Consider the following 23404-nt stretch of genomic DNA (forward strand, 5'->3'; position numbering starts at 1 on the left):
TGCAGGTTGCATTTCACAGAAAACAAGGCTTTTCTATGGGGAGAAAATGTTCAATTAGCAATGTCTTAGAAACTCCTTCAGTAATCATGGATATGATCCTGGCTTTAAAACAATCCTGAAAGGCATACCTTTACCTAACAACTGAGATAAAGAAGTAAGAGCATCTGCAGGGGTCTGGACTCTTGCAAATGCTGTGACACATCTGTGCCAGCAACAGGCCAGTGTGAGTGAGCTCGACTCTGGTCTGTTGTTTACTCTGGACTTCATTTCTGGATTTCAAGTTTCTGGTGGCCTTTGTTCAGATTCCCAAGCACAGAATTATTGTAAAATAAAGAGGAGGCCAAACTTGGACTTGGAAGAGGAATCTCTGGCACTGTTTGGAACATATAAAAGCATGAGGTTTGGCTAACCTTGCCGAGATGCTGTTGCACAATCGTGTGTGTCAGAGATCAGTAATTAACCCCCATGCAGATCCTGCTGTCTTGGTGGTCTTGGGAAAAGCATATATTTTTAAGTCACAGTGGGCTTTAATGCCAAAGAATAAGTATTTGATTTTTTCAGATAATGCTACTGCAACTCACTTTCAACTTGAATGAATGTTGGCAGGCACAGTCAAGTTTCTTGCAGATCTTTATTATGTCTGTCAGCTATGGAGTCATAATATCACAATCACAATGCAATGAGTGATTCCATGACTTAAGTATTACTGCCCTTTCTCCTTAGGAATGGAACTACTTAAAACACCCTTCAGATGTAGAGAAGCTTTGTTACTTACACTTTACACAAGAGTAACTGAAGCATCATAGGTTCGAGTCAAAGCCTTCAGTAATGGTCAGTTATCTGTGTGTTTCAAAAATTGAATATATTAAGCACAGATGGTCACACAAGTTCTTCTGGTAGACTGGGGAACAGAACCCTGGCACACCAGACTCTGGCTGAAAGCACTTTTCCATTAGCATCATGGTGTTTCCAGAAGGCTAAATCTTTTTAGTAGGTCTTTTCCCATTCTGTCATGAAGAACATTCCCAAAGGTGCAGCATTGACTTCTGTTTAGAAGTAATTAATGTAAAAATTTCATTGAGAAATCCCTGGAAATCCCTGAAGAAAAAGAACCCCAAACTTCTAAAGCTCTCACAAATATTTGTTTTGATAATATGCATTCTCAAGCCTGAAGCAAACAGAATACATATATGACAAAATTACTTTGTTGTCCTTACTACTATACAAAAAGAGGAAAATGTTGTATCAAAAAGAACTATTTAAAATCTTGTTGGTACAAGTCTATCATGTCAGTGCTTATTTCCAAGTGGAAAATTGTAGGCAGCAGAGTCTCCCACTAAGAAATATGAGCATCTCCAGGGGGTGATTAGGACTTTAAATAGCCAAAGTGCTGCCTGGAGACATAGGTTCCTTTTCTCCATAGAATTCTCATACTCTCATACTCCTAATTTAATTGTCAAAGGGTAAATAAGGGAAAATCTCCACTTAGAATTATGTTTTAAAAGGTCTTCTGTGTTACGGAGTATAGTTTAAAATTTGTCACTGATGAGTCTGAGGACAATATTCTCTGTCACACATAGAGAAACCCCATGTTCTCCCTAACCTGATTAAAATTGTGGGTTATCAAATATTACAGATACATGGGATGCAGAAGTGTTCTAATTTAGCCCCAAATCTTCTTTCAAGAAAAGTCATTTGAGTCCCCTGAGTATCTCCATTTCCCATATAGCTGATGTCCTTAGCTGCTTAATACTGCAAATTATTTAAAACCAGACATGCAATTATGTTATTAGAAGACTTGGAGTTATTCAGACACAAATATGTGCCTAAAAAGTATAGTGAAAAAATGAAAATGCAATAACATGAAAAATATATTTTAAAGCAAAGCAAAATACTAAACATTAGCACCAAAAAAAACCCACAGAGAAAATGTTTGGTAATCATCACCCCACAAAGCTTGCTTAAGTCAAATCTTTTTAAATGAATGATGGGTAAAGAGAGTGCGACAAACAGAAATGGAAAGAGTGGAAAAAGGAGGAGAGACACAGTGGAGCCCCAGAAGTGCAATATCCATATTAGCATGGAGTAGAGATCACTTGCGTGGACTCTATGGGTGAAATAGGGTGAAATGATAGTGTTGAGTGTCTGATATCTCCACTTGGTTGCATTTAGGAGAGTTTTTTGACATTGGCTATGGCCTGTACAGCAAACAGATCGAGCAGAGCAGATAATTCCAGAACAATCCCTTCCAGCCCAGCCCTAAGTGAACAGAATTTGGGTCACTCCACCTGAGGCTGCTGTACAAGGTAATGATGAGATTTGGATCAAATTTATAAATCTGTTACAACATGAAATATTAATGTGACATGCAGGCCTGCAACATAGAATGATTTTATGAAAAGGAAATTTCTGTATTTTATCTCAAGAGCCTGATGCCAGCTTTATGAAGAGATTTTAGCAGAAGAATGAGTCTGTTCTATTTCAGAGCTATGCAGAAATGGTAAAGCTGCACTCTTACTAAACCATTACCACAAAGAACACTTAAATCTGTGTACTTCAAACATCTCCCACCGGATCTTCAGTAATACCAAATCCATTACTGAAGAGAGGATGGGATTTTCCTCAGACCACAGAATTTTCTGGGGAATTTGCAAATAAAAAAACATCACATAAGGATAAAAATGAGAACATCTTTTTGGAACCATCTTAGTCTGTCCCCTTCCCAAGAAAATGCACAATGTAATAGATGAGAAAGCATTGCCCTTGGGATCCAACTCTCCAGTGAGAACACCTCTTAAAAAAGCAATAAACCTCAAGTCAAGGTTTTGTTTTGATCCTTCAATGTTTAAAGCTTACTGTGACCTCTAATGCTGAGATACAGCTGGGACATGAGAACCACAGCCCTGCTGTCAGTACTACATGAGCTGTTACAGAGAAGGGAACGGGGTTGTTCAAACTCTGCCAGCAAATACAGCGCAAGGTTTGTTCTTGTGTGTGCCAGCATTTACCTCTCACAGTGGAGAATCCTTGAGCAGGATTGGAAGGGACCCTGAGAGGATACCTAGTCCATACCTCTCCTTCTTTCCCACACAAAACTTAATGCTTTATTGCTTCATTCACTTGAGCTGTTTCAAACACCAGGACATGCCATTCTGTGCAGCCTTTACCACAGGAAAGCAGGCTGTGTGTTAATTTAAGCCTGGCTGTGGAAAGCTCTGTGTTAATTTAAGCCTGGCTCCTAATCCTGCTGATGAAAGATCACTCTTTGTTTTGCTCAGCCCTTCCCAACCTGCAGCTGAGGGGGTGGCACAGATTCTGTGTCCTGACAAGGGCTCCAAGGCTCTCTCCTCAGAGTTGCCTTGCAGGCAGCTCAGTGTGGGAGAGAGGAACACATGCAAGGGCTGGAGATGGGAGCAGTGGTGACAGCTGGACAGGACAGTCTCCAGTGTATCCCTGTAACCTAAATTCCCTGGCTTGGTACAGCCCTTCCATTGATACCCAAACATTTTTGTTGATGGGAAATTTTAAATGGATGAGTAAATTTAAATGGATAGAAATTTTAAATGGAAAGGAATTTTAAATGGATAGCCTCAGATACCTTCAAAGGATGTTTGTATTTTACTTCAGAATACTTTCAGTTGTGAAGACTAGATGGCAAATTGCATTTACCAGAGCATTAGCACAGTCTGTTGTTGAAATTCATGCTCTGAGGGCAGAGGCACCAAGGTAGTCAGGTGTGTAACACACACACCTGGGGAAAGCTGGTGGCACTTTGCCTCCTGCACTGGTTAGGCAGTTTTGCAGACTCCACTTGCTGGAGTCCTTATTTGAGCCCCTGACTGCCCCTGCACAGCTGGCCCACACTGGCTGGCAGTCTATGAACTAATATCATTGACATTTATTGACTGGAAGCCTTTGAATATTTTGTTTGTGTGGAGTTTATTTGAGCAATACAAATCCTTATTTGGCAGGCAGTTTGAGTTCCCTCTAAAAAGGCTTGTCTGTCTTTGATAATTTTGCCACTTTAACTACAGTGGTATAATTGAAACAGCAACACAGAAAATCCTCAAGGGAACAGGCAATTATACTGGTGGCAAATTGTTTATATTGGCCTAGCATACTACAGAACAAAATGAACTATACCAAAATGATGAAGTTTTCTCTCAGTTTCTGTCAATATATTACTCAAAGCAAGGATTTTATCCATGTATATTGCCTGGCCCCAAGTCCTCTTTCTAACATTTAGGCATGCTGGTATAATATAAATGTTTTCAAATTTAATGGAGTTCTAAAGTGAATAATATTTTTTCCTCCTACCCCAAAATCTCCATGCCTGGCAAGTCTAAACTCTCTGTTGAGACCTGCTTGGGGTAGAGATCTTTTTTCATAGATCCCTTATTCCACAGACTGTAAGCAATGTTGTGAGCTCAGTGTGATGTGTATGAAGGCAAGGAGTGGCTCTTCCTTCTTATCTCAGTTGCTTTGATGGCATTGGGAAGATAAAGAACATGCTGTTGCTTTTGATGAGGGGAAAATAAAGAATTAGCAACAGCAACTGTATTACCCAAGCCTTCGCCTGCAAACTACTTTGAACAGGTCTTTGGGTTGCTTTGATTATTTTTTGTTTGTTTTCATGTGCTTGACTGGTCAAATACCTGGAATAGCTAGAGGATGTCAAAGAAACAGAAATAACAGGCATCTTAAGCATAAGATTTTTGTTGCCTGGACTTCTGACATGCAGTGAATGAGCCTGTCTCAGTGTTTCTGTCACCTCCTGAAGCCCTGACATATTCCTGAGGGGTTGGAGAGACAAGCTGGCAGCAAGGGGCGGGATGACAGTGGCACACACAGGTTTGTAGGCATCAAAAGGACCCAGGGCTGGCTGCTGCAGCTCCCACCCAGGCTGCCACAGCAGCGCTTTGGGCTGGGTGTAAAATGAAGCCCTTGGCTCACCATGTTTAGCCTGTGGCTAGTTCGGCAGTTCCCAGCACAGCTGGCCAGGCCCCAACAGATCCCTCTGCAGGTATTTAATTCTCCCTGTGCACTCCCCAGAGAGTCAGATAGAGCGGAGCCAGGGCACACAGCACTGGGAATTCCCCTAGGCATTGGCTCATCGGGTTCATACATTGCTGTGTTCTACCAGGTGATAACTAAATCTGTTAAAAAATCAGTCTTGCCATCTTCTGGATACCTAGATCCCTTCTTTAAAAGGGCTGTTGGCTCCTGAACCACTTATGGTCTTCAGTGCTTCTCATCCATCACCCTGTGCTGAGGATTTCACATCTGTTTACAAAGTGTTCAAAGGAGGAGGAATTTGGGAGCTGGCCTGAAAGGCCTCCTGTATGCTTTTAGCCAGCATTTCTTTCTGTAGATTGCAAAAGGTTTTATAGCTCCTTTTCTCCTTTTTTCTCCACTTCCATTCATTCTTTCTACAGCTCCTTACTCTTCCCCATTAGATAACTGTGGTCATATATCAGATAAAACCTAAACCAGCAAGTTTGGGAGTTTTCTTGTCTTTATCTTCTGTGCACCACACAAGTGCACCAAGCAATAAATTATTCTTAAAATTTTCTCTGCCTGTAGCATGAGATGGTTTTCATTCCATCAGTGGTATTTTACCTGCAGAACCATATTGTTGATTTCAAAGAAAACAAAAACAGTATTAATTATGAAGTTATTTGGTAAGAGAGGAGAAATACTTCTAAATGTTTTCCAAACATAATGTTTAAAACATTTTGTAATGTAGGGGAAGTCTGAAAAGCAACATCTCCCAAACTGAATTGGATAGTAGGGCATGATCAGACTAAGAGTTTTATGAAATATCAACAAGGGAGGATTAGATGGAAATTAGATTGGAAAACATGGACAAAGCTGTGCAAATAAATCTGCAATTAGGAAAAGGTAAATCTGTTCTCTAATAGTATCCAGTATTATCCAATAGTATCCTTTTGGATACTATTAAATAGTTTACTACTAATAAAGATATGCCCTTTACAGAGCACTGGGAGGGTGTTTTGCCAGTGACAGTGAGGCCAGAGCTATAACAACATTCAGAGTCACCAAAGAAAACTTCTATCAAGAGATCCTTTTTTTTTTTTTTAACTGTCAGGAATATTGATTCTCTTACAACATGTTACTATTGCAGCACCAAAGAAAAGCTGCTGCTGCTGCTATGAAATATTAGGGTTCCCCACTTAAAACGGAAGAATTTGTATTGCTTCTTTCTTGATGTTTAGAGAAATTCATTCTGCACAATAGACTCAAAGAAATCATGGTTTCTCATTGTTCCTTCCACTGCTTTTACCTCAGTGACCAGAGTGTGTGATCTCAGCATGCACAGCTAATTCTGCAGCCACCCAATAATTTTTTTGCAAATGCCCACAATGGTGTATCACCTTGAGAGGGAGATGTGGAGCCTGCCTCGTGAGTTGCCATAATTTCATGGTTCACCATTGATGGAGCTTTGTGGGTGGCCTGGAGCCAGCTCTCTATATGGCTGTGTGGAGGAGTCAGAGCCAGAACCTGCCCTCATTATTTTACCAGTAAGTAAAATAACCTGTGGACTTTTGGGAACCCTGTTCACGTCAGAAGGTAAGAGCAGAGGATCTGTTCCTGTTCCAGGAGGTGCTCTTCAGCTGAGACTCAGCCCTTCATGGAGACTGAAGGATGGCAAACTCCTCTTGCTGTCCTGGTAACAAGCTCTCCTTTCTTCCTGCCACCCTGACTCTCTCCCATGATCAGTTCCTATTTATCTTCGCACTTGAATCCTTCTCATCCTCCCTGATTTCCCTTCTCATCCCATCCCCAGTCTCCTCTCCCCTTTCCCCAGGGTTCCTGGCTCTTCTTGCCACCCCACTCCCTCTCCACAGTGGCTGATGTCCTCAGTGCAGAGGGACAGACACTACTTGATATCCTTGTTGCCACATAACTGCATTTCCATGTTGTGAGGAAGCCTGCCAAAGTCCTGTTCCTCACATAGCAAACTGAGAGCTATCACCAGCTGGTAACAGCTTGCAGGCACAACTTGCTGACTTGGAAATATTCTTGACAGAAGCAAGAAAGCTCAGATTATCAATCCTTGCTATCATGAAGACTTTAAATCAAATACGTTCCAGCATCTGGTTGATGATTAAAGCAAATCCTTTAAAAAAACCAAACCACACACACGAAAGAAACCAACCAAAACCAATTATTTCCTGATAGGCCTGATAACCTGGAATTATGGAGACTATTTAGATCAAGTAAGGAGACTGACTTGTGACCACCAGTGAAGTGTGAATCAAAGTTTCTTCTTAATTCCACAGTGTCTGCTCTCCAAAGGATCCCACCAAGCCAGACACAGCATACCAGCATTCCCTGTACAATCATCTGCAAGCAGAAGGTCCCTGAGTTCATCATTCTCTGGTTTAGCAGAGAGGAAGAGACCAGCACTCGAGGTTTGTGAATAACTTCCTAGCCTGCTTCTGGCTTCGTTTTTTTCTCCTTCATGATGACACATGAGAAGCTTGGGCTGTTTGTGGCTGGTTGTCTAGAAGAAGACCAGGCAGTGGTTGAACTTGGATTATTCAGATAGCAAAAGGAAAAATAATTTTGGGCATCACACAGCCATCCTAAAATTTTATTTAGGAACCTTGCCAGAGACTGCCATTCTGTTTTGCTAGGTAGATAGAAGCAGATATATATATACTGCAGAATTTGCCATCCAAGAGAATACATCTGAAGTAGATCCTCAGCAAGTGATATCAGGCCTGTCTCTAGTGTCTACAAGAAATTCTGGATTGAACCCAGTAGAAAAAAAATTTCTGAATAAATGCCAATATTTCTTCCAAGCAAAAAAAATCCTTCCAAAATGTCCCTGATGATCCTGACTAATGCAGAGCTCAGGTTATTCTCTGCCTTTGGAACAGAGCCCATTTATCAGATTTCAAGTATCCAAAGGAAAAAAAAAAACAAAAGATCCTAGGAAGGAATAGTTGTAGTGAGTGGCTGCTGAGTTTTGCTCTTCAGGAGCTGGCAGTGTAACCATTATCTGCTCATAGCAGTCAGGGACCATTTTCTGCTCTTATGCTTGGTGCATTCAAATCCCCATTCCTCAGCCTCTTCCAACATCACCTTCCCTCTCCACTCACTCCTGTTCTAGTTACCAAGGCTTCAAACCTTCTCCCTTTTCCATGATCCCAGGCCTATAAGTATTCACATACAAAGTTTGTTTTCTTTTTGGAAATTCTGATTGTTTTCCAACTTTCAGGCTGTTTTCAAATTCCTCCCCCACTCCAATTAAAAGTGTTGTGACAGAGGCAGACTTTAGCAAGATGCTTTGCTCCCTTCCTGTCTGTCCTACTTGGATCTGAAAGGATGTTGGCTGAAAATTGGATATCCTCAGAAACGCTCCAATTACAGTGAAAGCTGCCAATCTACGGACCCTCATGCATTCTCACTGTTCACACACAATATGACTTTTGGGTTGTGAATCTGGTTCACAGCTACTTACAATTGCCAGCTCTTTGTTTTATTGTAACTACTGTGCTTCCTTTCCTTCCCTGTGAAGCAGTGGAAGCCACGAGTAGCCTGGAACAAATGTAAGGAGAAGAACTGTAAGGAAAATCTGAGAGAGAGAGAGAGAGATAGAGATAGATTAATTCCCAGCTCTGGCAAGGGGTAAAGATAGAGGGGAAAGAGAAGGTAAAAGAAACTGTGTCACATGATTCTTATGTTCAAATGACTCGAGGTAGGCTAGTGTTGCTCTCTGTCAATGAAATACCAGGTAGTTTCTAGGAAATGAGAAACCAGTGAATTTTAGAGCATTTTAAAAAATTGTCCTTAAATGAAAAGGGATTTTACCTACTGCAGAGTTCCTGGTCTGTGAAAGTATTGTAAAAAACACAGTTAAATTACTCATGTTTCATAGAACCATCAAGGTTGGGAGACCTTTAAGATCAGTCAGTCCAACCATCAGCCCAGCACTACAACCATTAAACCTCATCCATTAAACCACATCACCCAGCACCAAATCCAGACAGCCCTTAAACAACTCCAGGGATGGTGTTTCTGCCAAAAATAGGACTGGTTATACTTTAGCCATAAGTGGTAAAGTGGCCAGTGCTTTAAAAATAAAAAAGCACCAGCGGAGCTGACAGTACTCAGAAGAAAAAAAATTACCTTCAGTTTTCATGTTAGAACTTTTCAGGCAACAGCTCAGCCTAGTCCCAGCTGAATCTTCAGTTGCGGCCATATACAGGGCTTAAATAGAATTATCCTCATGCTAGATACCTTGTCAAACCAAACATGTGTGTGCAACACTCATGTGTAATAAGACTGCTTTTTTTGCAGCATTCTTTTGAATGTAAAAATAGTGTAGCCATGAAATAAGTGTGGTAAAACTGTGAGGAAGCTAAAGTACAGTGCAATAAACATGGGCAGAAAAAGAAAAAAGTGGTATCTACAAATGACATTTCCAGACCTTTGCTTTCAGTCCTGAAAAACTTCATGTTTAGTGAGATACTCTGTCTGTCTCCTCAGAGTGGTTTCTGTCCCCCTAATGCCCTGACCCACCTGATATTCCCTCTGCCTCCTAGGTATGGTAGATGGAGATCGTCTCAGAATTACCCTCAAGTCTTTAGAATAAGCTGCAAAATATTAGTTTCAGCTGTCAATTAATTGATTGACTAATCATTGACATTATGATCCTGAAGTTATTAAGCTGTACTCATGCCTTGGGTATCATTTTGATGGGCAAGACTCATAAGAGTGGTTTGGCAGATTGCTCCCCGCGATAGAGAACACAACGGCCACAGGTCTTTTCCTCTCAAGGAATGCAGTGAAAATGTTGTATGGGAAATCAGGCAGATTAAACTAAAAGTAAGTTCTGTGTATGTTCACTGAGTATCCGGGGAGCCAGGGAATGGCCAGTCAGCCCTGACAGCTGGGAACTTTGCTCCTTCTTTCAGCTTCAGGTACCTGCTGCAAGGTACCAAAGAAATGAGGAGTTACTGGCCACATGAGTAAATTTCCCCATGGAAAAGTTTTCCCAAAATGATAGTCTGCCTCTTATCTGTCTTTAGATAATGGAGAAGCGCAGTGGAAAATCCTGTATTACAACAGCTTCTCAGTCCTGACATTGTTAAGTCAGACTGCTAATGACTAATGCTTAGACAATGAATCAAAGCAGTTGCCTGTACAAGGTATTGGATGAACTCAAACAATAAAGAAATATGTAAAAAACATGGTTTTTTTCTGAACCATTAGGGGAAAAAATAGCTAATATTGCCAGGTAGCTCATTTATAATGAACAATTTGATTAGCTCCACACCTGGGTTCCCTGGCTTTTTTCAGGATAAGAAAGACAGTTGACTTGTCTTGAAAGAGTGTTTTAATGCAGAGTTATTTATTAATATTATGCTTCTTTTAGGTGTTTTCTGTTAATACTTCAAACATGCATTACTGGCAATATGAGCATGGCCTAGTTTTTTAATGCAAAATATCATGTTTCCAAGTATTTTCTAAAAGCCTGAATCACCACAGTTTCTGTTGGGAAAAAAGAGAGGAGGAGGGAATTAAATAAACAAAAGCACCTGGCAACCTCAACTGTTGGTGTAGAACAGGCAAGTCTTGCAAAAGCACTTAAACTGAGTGGGTTTTTTTCCAAAGTTAATAAGTAGAGTTGCAACAAATACCAGCAGTAACTCTCCTGATAAAAAGACAGAACCAGCAAGATTCTAAATGCCTAGAGACTGGAAGAAACAAAATGGAGAGTAAATACATTGGTCTGAAATCTACACATTACTTAAAGATATTTGAAATGGATACTTTAAACATAATATGATGTTATAGAATACAGAGATATATTTTTATTTGCCAAGGTTGGTCTAAGAAAGCAATGGTGTGCTTGGAGCAAAGTGGCCACTGTATGAATGAACAATTTGATTAGTTCCAATTGTATGGAACAAGCTTGTTCCAATTGTATGGAACAAGCAATCACCAAAGTGAATCAGAAATAGACTACAAAAGGTGAATTAAATAAAGATAAGGAGAGTCAGAAGAATTTACGAAGCTGTGATGAGGTGGTAGTCCCAGAATCTGGGATGGTCTGGGACATTTTGCCTGGTGAATTACCAAGTATATATCTCCTCAGCGCTTATGGCTAAAAATGGTGCAGTACTGTCACATTTTGAGGAAGAATGTATTATTTTTGTGGGGTAATCGCGAAGTTTGGTAGGTGAATGAAGCCAGGTGCTCCAGCAGCACAGGTCAAGGTGCAGGACAGCAGCTCAAGGCGAGCCCATAGCTCCGGGTGGAGCGCAGAGGGGCCGGGAGCTCCAGGTGTGCCCTCGGCACGGGAAGGGCTCGGCGGGCACAGGGGCAAACACAGCGGGGTTCTCCCGAGCACTGCCAGCAGGGAAGGCTGAGCTCCCTGGCAAACAGCAGGGGCCAAGAATTCATGCAGGCAGTCTCAAGCAGTTCAAATAGATTGCTGATAGAAAGGCATGAATAAACCACCATTTGGCTCAGAGCCATGAATTTCACTTTGTAGAAGGTTTGAGTTGAATAACTCCTCCAAACTAGGCTGCTGGATTTAGACAGTGTTTCCTTGTATATAAGGTACTTAGCTGAAAGGGAATTGAAATGGTAGGGGAAAATATGCCAGAGATGGACTGAAACCACAAGTTTTGATTTGGATCCAACTTTAGAGTTTTCTAAACCAGACAATGGCCTTCTATAGAAAGAGAAAGTGGTTTTTCTATCTGCCATCTCTCACAAACACAGGTTATTCAAAGTGTGATGTGAACACCAACAATTCAGTTAATGCATCACTGAAGAGAACAGCTATCACTTACTGGCATCAGTTTTTTAATCTGAGTTTAGAATATGAAAATGTGATTTGCCTGTTGACACATACTCGTGATCTTCAGAGTTTTGTATGAACTCTTGCTCTATAAAAGCTCTAAAGATCATAGGTTTCACTAAGGCAGAATTTTATCCTGTAAAACCAAAAATCATGGATAGTAAGTGATGCTAACCAGTACCATTTCACATTCGGTTTCTCAATCTTCTTTTGGTTGTGACTTTATTTCTAACTGTTCCCTCTCCTTACAGGTAAAACAGCATAACTGGCTTTATTTTGGTTCCCATTCTGCATCCTCATTAAAACTTTTGTCCATTTAGACTGTTAAAAACTCCAAGCTATCCTTTTGTTCTTCTAGTTATGGAAGATTGTGTTCTTTATTTCCTCCAACTACCTATGATTTTATAGCATGTTATCTGAAAGAATAATGGTAAGAAATCTGTGAAGGAAGAAACCGGACAATATTTCTGTGGGATATTGTCACTATGGTCACCACTGCATGTCATTTTACCTGTAATGAATTTTGCCCTGTGTGCATGGGAAGGAACTGAGGACTGCAAAAATCAAGGGTTTATTTTGTCTCCAGTAATGATAGATCTCATCTTTGTGCAGTTGTTGATACACTAATATTTTTGTGACTTGAATTAGTGATAGTCATCCTAACACCAGAAAGTGTTTCTTGAGAATTTTTGTGCTCAAGTCTTGGAATTTATTTTCCAGTTCCATTTACTTTTCAAGATGTCCTTACACACAATCTGAGTATTTTAGTACATTTATTTTCCTAAAATTGTGTGAACTAAGAAAGGTTTTGCAGAGGATGTTCTTTCCATTTAGACAAGCCTTTAATTATAAAGCTCATGATGATGGATCCTGTGGATTCTGAGGTGATGTTAGTTGTCAGTGTAATCCTCTCCATTATTTTGAACACACAAAAATAATTGCCTCAATTTGGTATCTGTGAAAATGAGACCCATGTTGACAGAGTAGCCAGACAGTTTATTTCCAGATATAGCCAGAAAAATACCATAAATATCTGTTAACCTTCCCTAAAATAGTTACTGTAGGGTTAAATAGCTTCAAAAATTGAAGTTTGAAATTAACAGCAGTTTACAATAATCTTCATCGTAGAAATTTTTATATTTTTTATTTTTGCCCTTTTAAAAAAAACCCCACAGACTTTCTGGGAACTGCTAACCTACAGCTTTGAGGGCATATTCTATTTTTCTGTTCCATACCATGAAAAAATGGGCAGAGTTTGGGGGTGTAACTTTTCACAGCAATTTTGTTAGCTATGGACAACTGCAGGCAAAATTTTTGGAGGTAAGCTGCCTTCATAACTAATTGTACCTACTGAGCCAGTTTCTGATTTTCATGGGTCTTAACTTTTAGCATAGAAATGCCAAAGAGTGTTTTGTCTTTTCAAAGGACATAAAGAGTTAAAAGTGTGAAAGTCTTCCACAGAATCAGCAGAACGACAACAAGCTCTGGCCTGTAGTGACAGTCCTGGGTACTGTTTGTCTATCTTCATTTTTTATCTAAGTTATTCCATTAAAGCTATGAGGTGTTCACTTTGCTAGAAGTCTATCAATAACTGAATAAAATAAACAAAAATGAGAGTTCTTGGGTTTTGTTTCTATTGAAGCATGTTTTCAACATATTATTTGATTTCTAAACCATATACAAAGAGACAAAGTGCCAGAACAATAAAACATAATTCTTCACAATTCTTCTTTGCTTGCAGAACAAATCGCCTCTCATGGCAAAATATTGGATGCAGTTGAAGTCTATCCTCAGCATGTTGTGGGGATCTGTGGAGAAGAAAAGACTCAAAAATAGAAACATGTCTGAGCAGAAGAACACTACCAAGGCAGGGAAAGTTGGTAAGGAGGAGAAACTAAATCATTGGTCCTGATCCTACTTCTCCTCAAGTCAGTAGGAAGACTTGTGAACTTCACTCCATAGAAGTGAATTTCTATGTTCAAAAGTATTACTCAAGGCAGAGAAACTGTGAAAGTCCTCTAAATACAGTAAAAATAAAAGTAAATGGAAAGAGAATGTCCCTGCATTGTACTATTCTTTTTTCCATTCTTCAGTTTTGTCTGGCTGACATTTAATACTGTTTATTATTAGAAGAGATTTTGCTGTAGCTCTCACAGTTTTAGGTCATGAGCAGGCCTAATGCAGAGCATAGACATTTGTCACTAGACCACAGCTGTTGAAATTCAATTAAAAATATGACCTTTGACCAGAGTCAGCAACAGAAGTGCACTGATGTTCCACACTATTCTGTTTGCAGAATACTGTCCCAAACACAGCAAAATGTTAGAGACCACAACAGCTCCAGTGTGACCCTACCTGCAGCATCAGCTGCAAACTACGAGGGAATAATTTAAATAAATAAAACTCATATCTGGTGCCAAGCAAAGAGTGTCCTGCACAGTTTTTACTCCAAGATCACAGTAAAAGCAAAGAGTGTCCTGCACATTTTTTGCTCTGAGATCACAGTAAATAGGATCTGGAGAAACTCAGGAATAAGCACTAAGAATGAAAAAGTCAAACCACGGGTCCAGCTGGGTAAGAACCCCAGCTCCAATGGTGGCTCTTAGCAGCTGTTTGGACTAGAGGGTAAATAAACCCTTTTACATTGCATAACACATTGGAGTTTAAAGCATTCAGGTTCCAGGGGCTGCCTTTCTGTTTCAGGGTACCCTGCCCTGCGGCGACTGGTGCACAGACACCCTTTGCTGCATCATTTATAGGCAAGAACTGGGAGATCCCCAAAACTACTGCAGATGGCTTTGGGGTTTTCTTCTTTGCCTGGGTTTTTTTTTTTTTTTGAGAAACAGAAACATGGATGGGAGAAAAAATAAAGCTAAATTACTTGAGACATGGATAGGAAGTTTACTGTTTACATGGATAGGAAGCATGACTGGAACTCAGGAAATGGCTAATCATTCCAGACTTCTTTGAGAGGCTGTAGAAAACTGGAACACTGACAACAACAGGAATCTAGACAAATGGTAGGAGGTTCAATGAAAATGTCTCTAACATCCTTACATGTGGGTTGTGGTTTCTTTTTTATTCCTGTGTAGATTTTTAATATATTTTGGAAGAACAGGATCTTTTCCGGTGTATATTTTTTGTTTGGTTTGGTTGATCTATGTGTGAAAAAAAAATACTGAGTAGATCTTCACAATTTCTGGTGAAGACCTCAAAAAGTTTCATGCAATTAAAGACTGTATGATCTGAGGTTTGTTTCTAGAGACCATCCAACAGACTATGCATGAAGGACCTCACAGAAGCTGGTCAGATCCAGACATATTTTTAACGTAATACTGTCAGCATTTGTTGTTCTGTGAAAGTAAAACATTATGTTAAAGTTACTGAATCACAATGATGTTTCTATTTAGAAGAAGTCTTCTAAATATGATATGCAGAAAACCAGTCCAGATCTAAATTTTTAATAATGTTTTCAATCAAAAGCCAATTATATCAACTGAAAAGCCAATTATATCAACTGATTCTACTCCACAGAAGGACCAAGAAGCTTAGTTTTCCTTCCAATCTAGAACAAGTTTTTAGCCCTGAAAGCTATAGCACAATTGTCCTTGCATGTTTACTCCGTGACCTTCTGTCAAATGTAAAATCAAACACCTGTGGCAGATACTTAAGACTATGTGCAACTATGCCCCTGTTGATCCATCTGCAATATATTACATCCTAATTTATTACTATGGATGGTTTTCAAAGGGGATTCATTAGACAGACAAAGTCCTTTGCACAGTTTAAAAACTGTTTTTCTTCCCACTGTTCTAATTTTCTCTTCTTCTCAGGTTTCTGTTTCCTTTTATGCCCTGCCAGGGATATTAAGTGCTTTTGAGACACTGTTTGGTCCAAAACCAGTCAGTCTGTCCTGGGCAATTAATGTGGGTGGCGAGCAATATCTGACCCAAATTTTGTGGGAGGGATAAACCGTAAGAAGTGGTTAATTATCTTCTACAGACCATGTCTATTTAATGAGGGGTGGAATTTCTCATTTATACAGAATAAATCCATGAGTTCTGGCATTGTCCTGAAAGAAACCAAGGGATAACTCTCTTAAAGGAGCAAGATTTTTCACAGAGCTGTCTGAGGCTTAGGTCATGAATTGGTGTGGAAGGCTACATGATGGCTCTGATAAGAGTTGCTAATACAGATTACTGTGTACTAGGGATACAATCAGGGGAAGATATACCTTACTAAGATACAGTTCCTGATCCAGGTTTTCCTTTAGGCTATTTTCAACTCCTTTCAAGACAACAGGTTAAAAAACAGCTAAATATTTCCACTATAGCAGCTTTTAGTTTTGTAGGTTTATTGATTCCTGTAATATATAAAGCTCCATAAAGAAAGTAAGGAGAATTACATTTGCTTCTTCTGTGTCTCTCCTCTGCTCAAAGTAAAGCCATCTCATCTGGTCCACCCCATCTGAGATATAAAACAATAGATGTTTTATATCCATTATACCTGGGCTGCAATTGCTGAAAATTTCCTTCCTGAATAATATCTGAGTGGAGTCGCATGTTCATTATTCACTGTTGCAGTATAACATGTGAGGCACTTCTGCTTTCCTCTAAGGAAACCCACAAATTCTGCTTCTTCATACCACAGATTGGCAGTTTATGGAGAAATCCAACGGCTAAATCATCAAGTTGAGAGTACTTAGAATCTGTTGTTACATGGTTAATGAAATACTTTCTTTTCTCTTTCCCTCTGCCACCCAGGGCACTGCTACAGCAAATAAAATTCTCTGTCATTTAAAATATGATCACAAAGCTCATGGTACTTAGCCCCAAGTTGTCACCTGAGGTTTTGATTATGAAAATTTTTTGACATTTTGTAAGAAGTTTCAGCTTCTATCTGAAGAAGCCCCTCTGATGCTAAAGGCCAATGACATCAAAAATGAGACTGTCTGGTTTATTGTATGACTTTTTGTTTTTTAGAACAAGTTCTTTGGTGTAAGTGAAGCTGCCTCATCTGGGGAAGGAAATGACTTAAAAGTGATGTAAGAGTTCTGAAAGGGAGTCAGACAGAGGGAGATGCATTAACTGATTTGTCTTGTGCTGCGTTTAATTGGGCTCCCTAATAACTCGTCAGATGGTGAAAGGAAAAACAGCATTTCATAACAGCTTTTATTTTCTAGAGATGAGGAAATAAATTGCAATGATGCAAGCAAGGGACTTTTCACCTTACAGCCAGCACTTTCTCTGACAGCAGATCTTCCCTGACTCAGATGTGTTAGGGAAACTAGGACAAACACCAATGAACTGTGAGTCCCCACCCTGCTCATGACACAGGGAACATCTCTCTCCTTCCCCTGTCTGGGAGGAGGCTCATTTCTGAAGAAAATGGCCCAACATCTAACGGATGACTGATTTCTCCAGACGCAAAATTTTTCGAGTTTCTTGCGTTAAAAAAAGACACTCCCAAACGGCTCCCCCTTCCACTCCTCCTGCAGCCAGATGTGTGCTCCCACATGACTGCAGGATGATGTCTCCATCAGGGAGCCCTGCTGATGGACCTTCAGATACCCAGTGCAATTTTCTGACCCACGTGTCTCTGGAACACAGCCTTCACCAATGGAGTGTGCCAGGGAGGCCCAGGAGGGATTGCTGCAGGTACTGCCTGCACCTACAACGCAGTCCCCTGCTGCTGCTGAGCCCCCAGGCATCCTGCTGCCCCACAGGGCCTCACTGCTTGGCCCAGCTCCACACTGCCTCCAGCACTTGAGACTAAATTGCTTGGTGAGTCTTGAATCATAGAAGATGTACCTGAAGCTTGGATATAGTTTAAGAAAGGTCTTTTGCCTTCATCTTCAAAATTTATGGTGTCTTGATAACCTCATAATGTAAAGATGGAAGTTATCTAACATTTCCAGACAAATGCCTTTGGCTGGACTAACCTTTACTTCTGAAGATGACATTGGGAGCCTGGCTCAATGGCCTGAATACAGACACCATGTATTTAGTGAATTCATGACTTTTCCCCAACCAGATGCTGTCCTGACCAAGTTTCCCATGGGGTTTTGTCACATTTGCCTTGATATGCCAAGCCCTTGGATGACACTGTATGTATTGTTAGACAACTGGATTCCTCCATTCTGGGTTTAAAACCGTCTAAGCAAACATCTGCTTGGAAGTAAAAATATTCTGGAATGATTCCTCCTTTTCCTTGGAGGCCCAAGACACCATAGACATGCAAATGCAGTGGGTTACAGGTGACTACAGGCAGCTTAGGAGACAAAGAAGTGATCTGTGAAACCAGAGACTGCACAATGAAATGGATGTAGCTTCTGTTTCTGTTTTTTGACTATCTGTGATGGGACAGGGATGAACAAAGGGAGGAAGGCTTAGAAGCAGAAATATTTAGGTACTTTATTTAGGTCCCATTGAAATCAGTAGACTTGTTTCAGTACTTCAGTGACTTGGATCTCCTGGTTTTTATTATAGATCTCACTCTCAGCCATGACCTGTAGATGTATGGCAAACATCTGAATTTTAACTGCACTTAACCAATCCGAACCAGCTGTGTGATGTAGTTGAATTTGGCTTGGGACCAGAGCCCATGGTGTTGATGTCCATCCATCAAATTTACAGGGCATGCTGAACAGTTAGGATATTGTCTCTCTAGGGAGAGAGAGGACCTCCCTGTCCCTGTCAGATATCAATGCAATGTAAAAAAGTAGTAAGCATGTGAATGGCTAAAAAAGATGAAATGTGGGAGACTTAAGTGCTAAAAGATATCCTACAGTAACTATGAATAAATGATACCTTCTTTCTCAAGAGAGATATTTTCTGTAGAGAGCTGGAGAAATTCTGGTGAGGTATTCCAGGCACCTCCTGCTCCAGCTGCTCTCTTGTCTTTCTGCTAGATGCATGTTATGGAGAATATGATGTTACATTACACGAGTTACATTACTGACATAAACCAAGGGCAATATGTGATTTTTTTTTTTATTCTGAACCACTTGCCAGAGTGGGATCTACAGGGCTCAAGGGACTGGCACAATCTCCTTAATTAATATCCCTGTTCACCCTGGGCCCAGTTGCTCTCTTGTCTCTCTCTTCCCAGCACAGTGAAGGAACCACCACATGGGACATTTGTCATAAAGCATCTGAAGCTCATCCCCATGTTTCCTGAACATGTTAATAATGAATCAATCATTAAGGATTGTAGGTAGTTTCTTTGCAAGCTCCTGCACTGCTTTCTCATCCCTGCTGCACACTGACAGTGCCACTTACCAGCAGCCTCAACTCGCTGGTGGTGGCACATGTGGTAGTTCCATGTGCCTAGCTTGTGTTCTTCACTGTGACCACGGCTACCCACAGGCAGAAAGTCGGGTTCTCTCGTGTTCTCTATGATTTCTGTGTGCTCTGAGGTGCAGTTCTTTGTCACATGGGCCCCTCTGGCAGAGCAGCCCACACCAAGTATTCTCTCAATGCTGCAAAGAAACCATAAAATTCTCCTGCAGGAAATCCCATGCTCCTTTGGCTTGAATGTTTAGCAGCTATTCAGGGTTTTTCTGTGTCATGTTTCTTTTGGGAGGAGGAGCTGATAGAATCATGCAGAGTCTTTGTGCAATCTGATTTATTTGCCAGAAATGTGAGCCAGGTCTCCTTGCTTCACAAAATAACTAAAAAATACAAGCAAGCAGGAGGTGGTTTCCTCACTGAGAAATCCAAATGTGCCAGAAGCTTTTTGCCTGATTTTTTCAAAATTCAGTATTTTGCATCTCTGGCTTTTTTCTGGCCTTCTGTCTCACAGCCCTCTGCTTCCAGAGTCATGGTTGGTCCAACAGAAATCCTTTCATCCTGTGTAGCTTAGCTGTTCTCAGCCACTGCTATAATGATTGGTACCTTTGGCAATTACTTCAGTTGTCTCAGTTACCTCTGCTGAGAGGAAAATTTTGTGTTCCTTCCATTAAGTCTCAGAGCTTTTTCCAGAAGATACACCTTTGTCACTACAAGAGTGATTGAAGTGTTAGTGTTATGGCATATGTTAGAAAGGAGCCAAATTTGATCATTACAGTTTCTTTAGGTCCTGAAATATATGAAAACGTCCCTCAGGTTGTCAGTTTGATGGGAGATTCAAAATCTTGCAGACAACCAGTGAAGTCAAGGAAGCAAATTCCATTTCCAGGAGATAGGATCAAGCCTCAGGGGCTTATTTTTTAATTTTGTTTTGGTTTTTTTTTAACTAAAAAAAATATCCTGTATTGTGAACTATGGTTTGCCTGGGCTTATCTATAAGTATTCAAAATCATCACTGGTCACACAGGCCATGCTATGATGCTTAAGAATATGACTGGATACATGACTTCCATAGGTCATTCTTTTATCTCTCAGTGCTCCTGACTTTCACTATTTCTTTGTGTCTGGTGTGACGCCTGTGTCTGGTGTTGCAGTACATGCACAGAATCAGACAAAAAATCAGACTGAAAGAGATATTTGCAGCTCCAGCCTCTGACTGACTGACTGACCGTGTTAAGAGCATGGCAGCTCAGGCAGCTTCCTCAGGACCCTGTTCAGCTTACTTTTCAACATCTCCAAAGAAGGTTAGAGGGTTTTACAGGAAGCTATGATTGAGCTGTCCTCTGCATCCCTTTCTTTCAGATAAGCAGTTCCCTTTCCCTGCAATCCCCCCATTGTGCTCACCCTGTTGTGGCTGGACCTGAGAACTAGGTGAGGCTCTATCAGCTCCCTGTGAAGAGTTCCAGTCTCCTTTGGGTGAGCAGTTCTAACCAATGCTCACTGTAGTTCTTAAAATTCTCACCTCTATTGCTGCACTAGTACACCTTTGGTAAAGGGGGGGTTGAATCTGCCTCTTCTGCCCATGCAAACTCAAAAGCCTGAATGTGAAATCTTTCTATTTCCCATTTGAGGAAATCAAAACAGACCCCAATCTTCTTGTGGAATCCTCAGCCATTAACTTGGGTGTCCTGGTCCCAGCTGGAACAGAATTCATTTTTTCAGGGCTGTGTTTTGGATTCAGCAGGATAATGTTGACAACACACTGATGTTTTGGTTGTTGCTAGGTAGTGTTTACCCTGGGTCAAGGACATTTCAGTGTCACATGCTCTGCCTTTGAGGAAGTGCACAAGAAGATGGGAAGGAGCATGACTGGGACTGCTGTCCTGAGCTAGCCAAAGGGATATTGCATGGAACACCAGCCCTGATATAGAAACTGAGGAGAGTTGGCAAGGGGCTGACCACTGATAGGGGACATTGATGAGCTCTTGTACAGTGCACCACTCCTTTCTCTTGGATTTTAATCCCTTTCTCTCTCCTTTCCTTACAATAGTAGTAGTAGTAGTAGTAGTAGTAGTAGTAGCAGTGGTGGTGGTGGTATATTTCAATTCTTACACTGTTCTTATCTCAACTCATGGGTTTTACTTTTTTTTCTGATTTCCTCATCCCACAGGGTGAGGCAGAGGGGAGTGAGTGAGTGAGTGAGTGAGTGAGTGAGTGAGTGAGTGAGTGCGTGCTCTGTGGTACATAGTTGCTGGATGGGGTTAAATCACAGCATTAGAGAACAAAATCTTGCAGATGGACAGGCAGAGCAGCCTTGCTCATGGCTTAATAAGGCCAAGTGCCAGGTCCTGCACTGAGCTACAACAAATCCATGGAGCTCTACAGGCCTGGGAGGGACTGGTTCAAGAGCTGTTCGGCAGAAGGGAACTGGGAGGTGCTGGTTGATGGTAGCTGGACATGAGCCAGCAGGTGGACAAGAAGGCCAAAGCATCTGGTCCTGTACCAGGAACAGTGTGACCAGCAGAACCAGGGTGGTGATTGTCCCCCTTTACTTGGTACTGGGGGGCTGTGCCTGGAGTGCTGTGCTCAGTTCTGGTGCCCACACTTCAAAACGGACTTTGAGGTGCTGGAGCACCTCACAAGTCTCACAAAAGGACTAGAAAACATGAGGAACAGCTGAAGGAGCTATGTTTGTTCAGTCTTGAGAAGAGGAGGCTTGGGGGGGACCCCATCACTCTCCAGAGCTGCCTGAAAAGAGGGGGTAGTGAGGGGGGCCAGTCTCTTCTGCTGTGCCTGCAGGGAGATGACAAGAGGAGATGGCCTCAAGCTAAGATAGGGCAGATGCAGATCAGATATTAGAAAAAGCATTTTCATTGTTAGGGTGGCCAGGCTCTGGAGTAGGTTGCCCAGGGAGGTGGTGGAATGACACCATGGAGGTCTTTAAGAGGCGTCTAGAGCTCAGTGATTTGGTTTAGTGGTTTAGGGGTTACAGTGGCCAGATGGACAGTTGGATTGGGTGATCTTGAAGATCTCTTCCAACCCTGACTTTCTATGATTCTGTGTCCTGCAGTCTGAACAGAGCTGTCCCTCAGAGAGCTGGAGAGGAGCAGTAGCAGCCTGGCAGAGCTGGTGGCACTCTTGAAAACCAGGTACAAATGTCACTACCATGAGCTGCAGAGCCCCACCAGTAACTCTGAATTGAGGCACAGCACTGCAAACACAGGACACCCAGTGGTAAGGAGCCAGGGGGAGTGAGCACCCCAAGGCCTCTCCAGGAGGCCACGTCCCTGAGGCAGTTTAGGTGAGCCACCTGGGCTGGCTGCTGTGGGAAAGAGCCTCATTTTGTAGGTTTGGTCACTGGTGCTGGTCAGAGCTGCAGCCTGGCAGCCTCATTCCTCTTTCCAGCAGTTCCTAAGCAGTGCCCCTGCAGCTCTCACCAAGCTGAGGGTCCTTCCCCATGTGGGTGTGGCTTTTTTGGGTTTTGTGGGGCAGAATCAGGGAGACAAGCACACCCTGTGCCAATGGAATGTGGAAGGCAGAGTAAGGGATGTGATTTGTAAGTCTTGGGCAGAAGATTTGGTCAGGTGGGGACAATTCCTCCATCTCAGAAAAATTTATGAGATTTTTGGCATTTCTTTCTCATCCTGTGTCCTAATACAAAGACATTCTGACTACTTGTTTGTTACAAAGGGATAAGCAAAATAGAAGCTTGTGAGAATCCCTATGCTTTGTTTAAATGCCTTTGGGATATTTTGTTTTTATCTGTTATTTTTCTAATTATCTTCCATTATAAATTTTGCAAAAATCATTTGCAGCTGGAAACACGGCTTAAAATTTGACTGTGGAAAAGACAAACAGATTTTATTTTTAATGAATAAAAAAAATTCAAGTAATTAAAATAACCTAATGGTCTCTTCCCCAAATGATTTTGACAATTTCTCAATTTTCATTGCAAAAATGCTTTATATAAGAGGTTCTAAGCAGACTGGATACTCTTTTATTATGCCTTATTCCTCTTAGGACCTCCCCATGATGCAGAAATGATTGTGCCTATTTTCCTGCAGATGTTAAAACACCTATGGAGGTCCTTTGTAAAAGGGAAATGAGCTATCTATGCTTTGTGAGCTGGAAAATATAACTGATAACAAGTAATAGAAAATTAGCTCTTAGAAAACACAAATGCCATAAAAAGACCTGCTCCACTTAAGGACAAAAAATTATTTCCTGTTTCAGAATTAGAGGAACTCAAATTAATGGCAAGCAAAATATAAAC

The 23404-nt window shown here is 41.2% G+C and overlaps 1 long non-coding RNA gene across 1 annotated transcript; it reads left to right on the top strand.

Moving 5' to 3' along the window:
• Positions 1–6604: 6604 nt before the first annotated feature.
• On the top strand, positions 6605–13830 carry LOC135443394 (uncharacterized). The gene is made up of 3 exons (XR_010438998.1): positions 6605–6691; positions 7305–7436; positions 13584–13830. It is a non-coding gene; the product is annotated as an uncharacterized LOC135443394 (long non-coding RNA).
• The last annotated feature ends 9574 nt before the right edge of the window (positions 13831–23404 follow it).

This window comes from Zonotrichia leucophrys, chromosome 2 (assembly GCF_028769735.1).
Source record: "Zonotrichia leucophrys gambelii isolate GWCS_2022_RI chromosome 2, RI_Zleu_2.0, whole genome shotgun sequence".
NCBI classification, from domain to species: Eukaryota; Metazoa; Chordata; class Aves; order Passeriformes; family Passerellidae; genus Zonotrichia; species Zonotrichia leucophrys.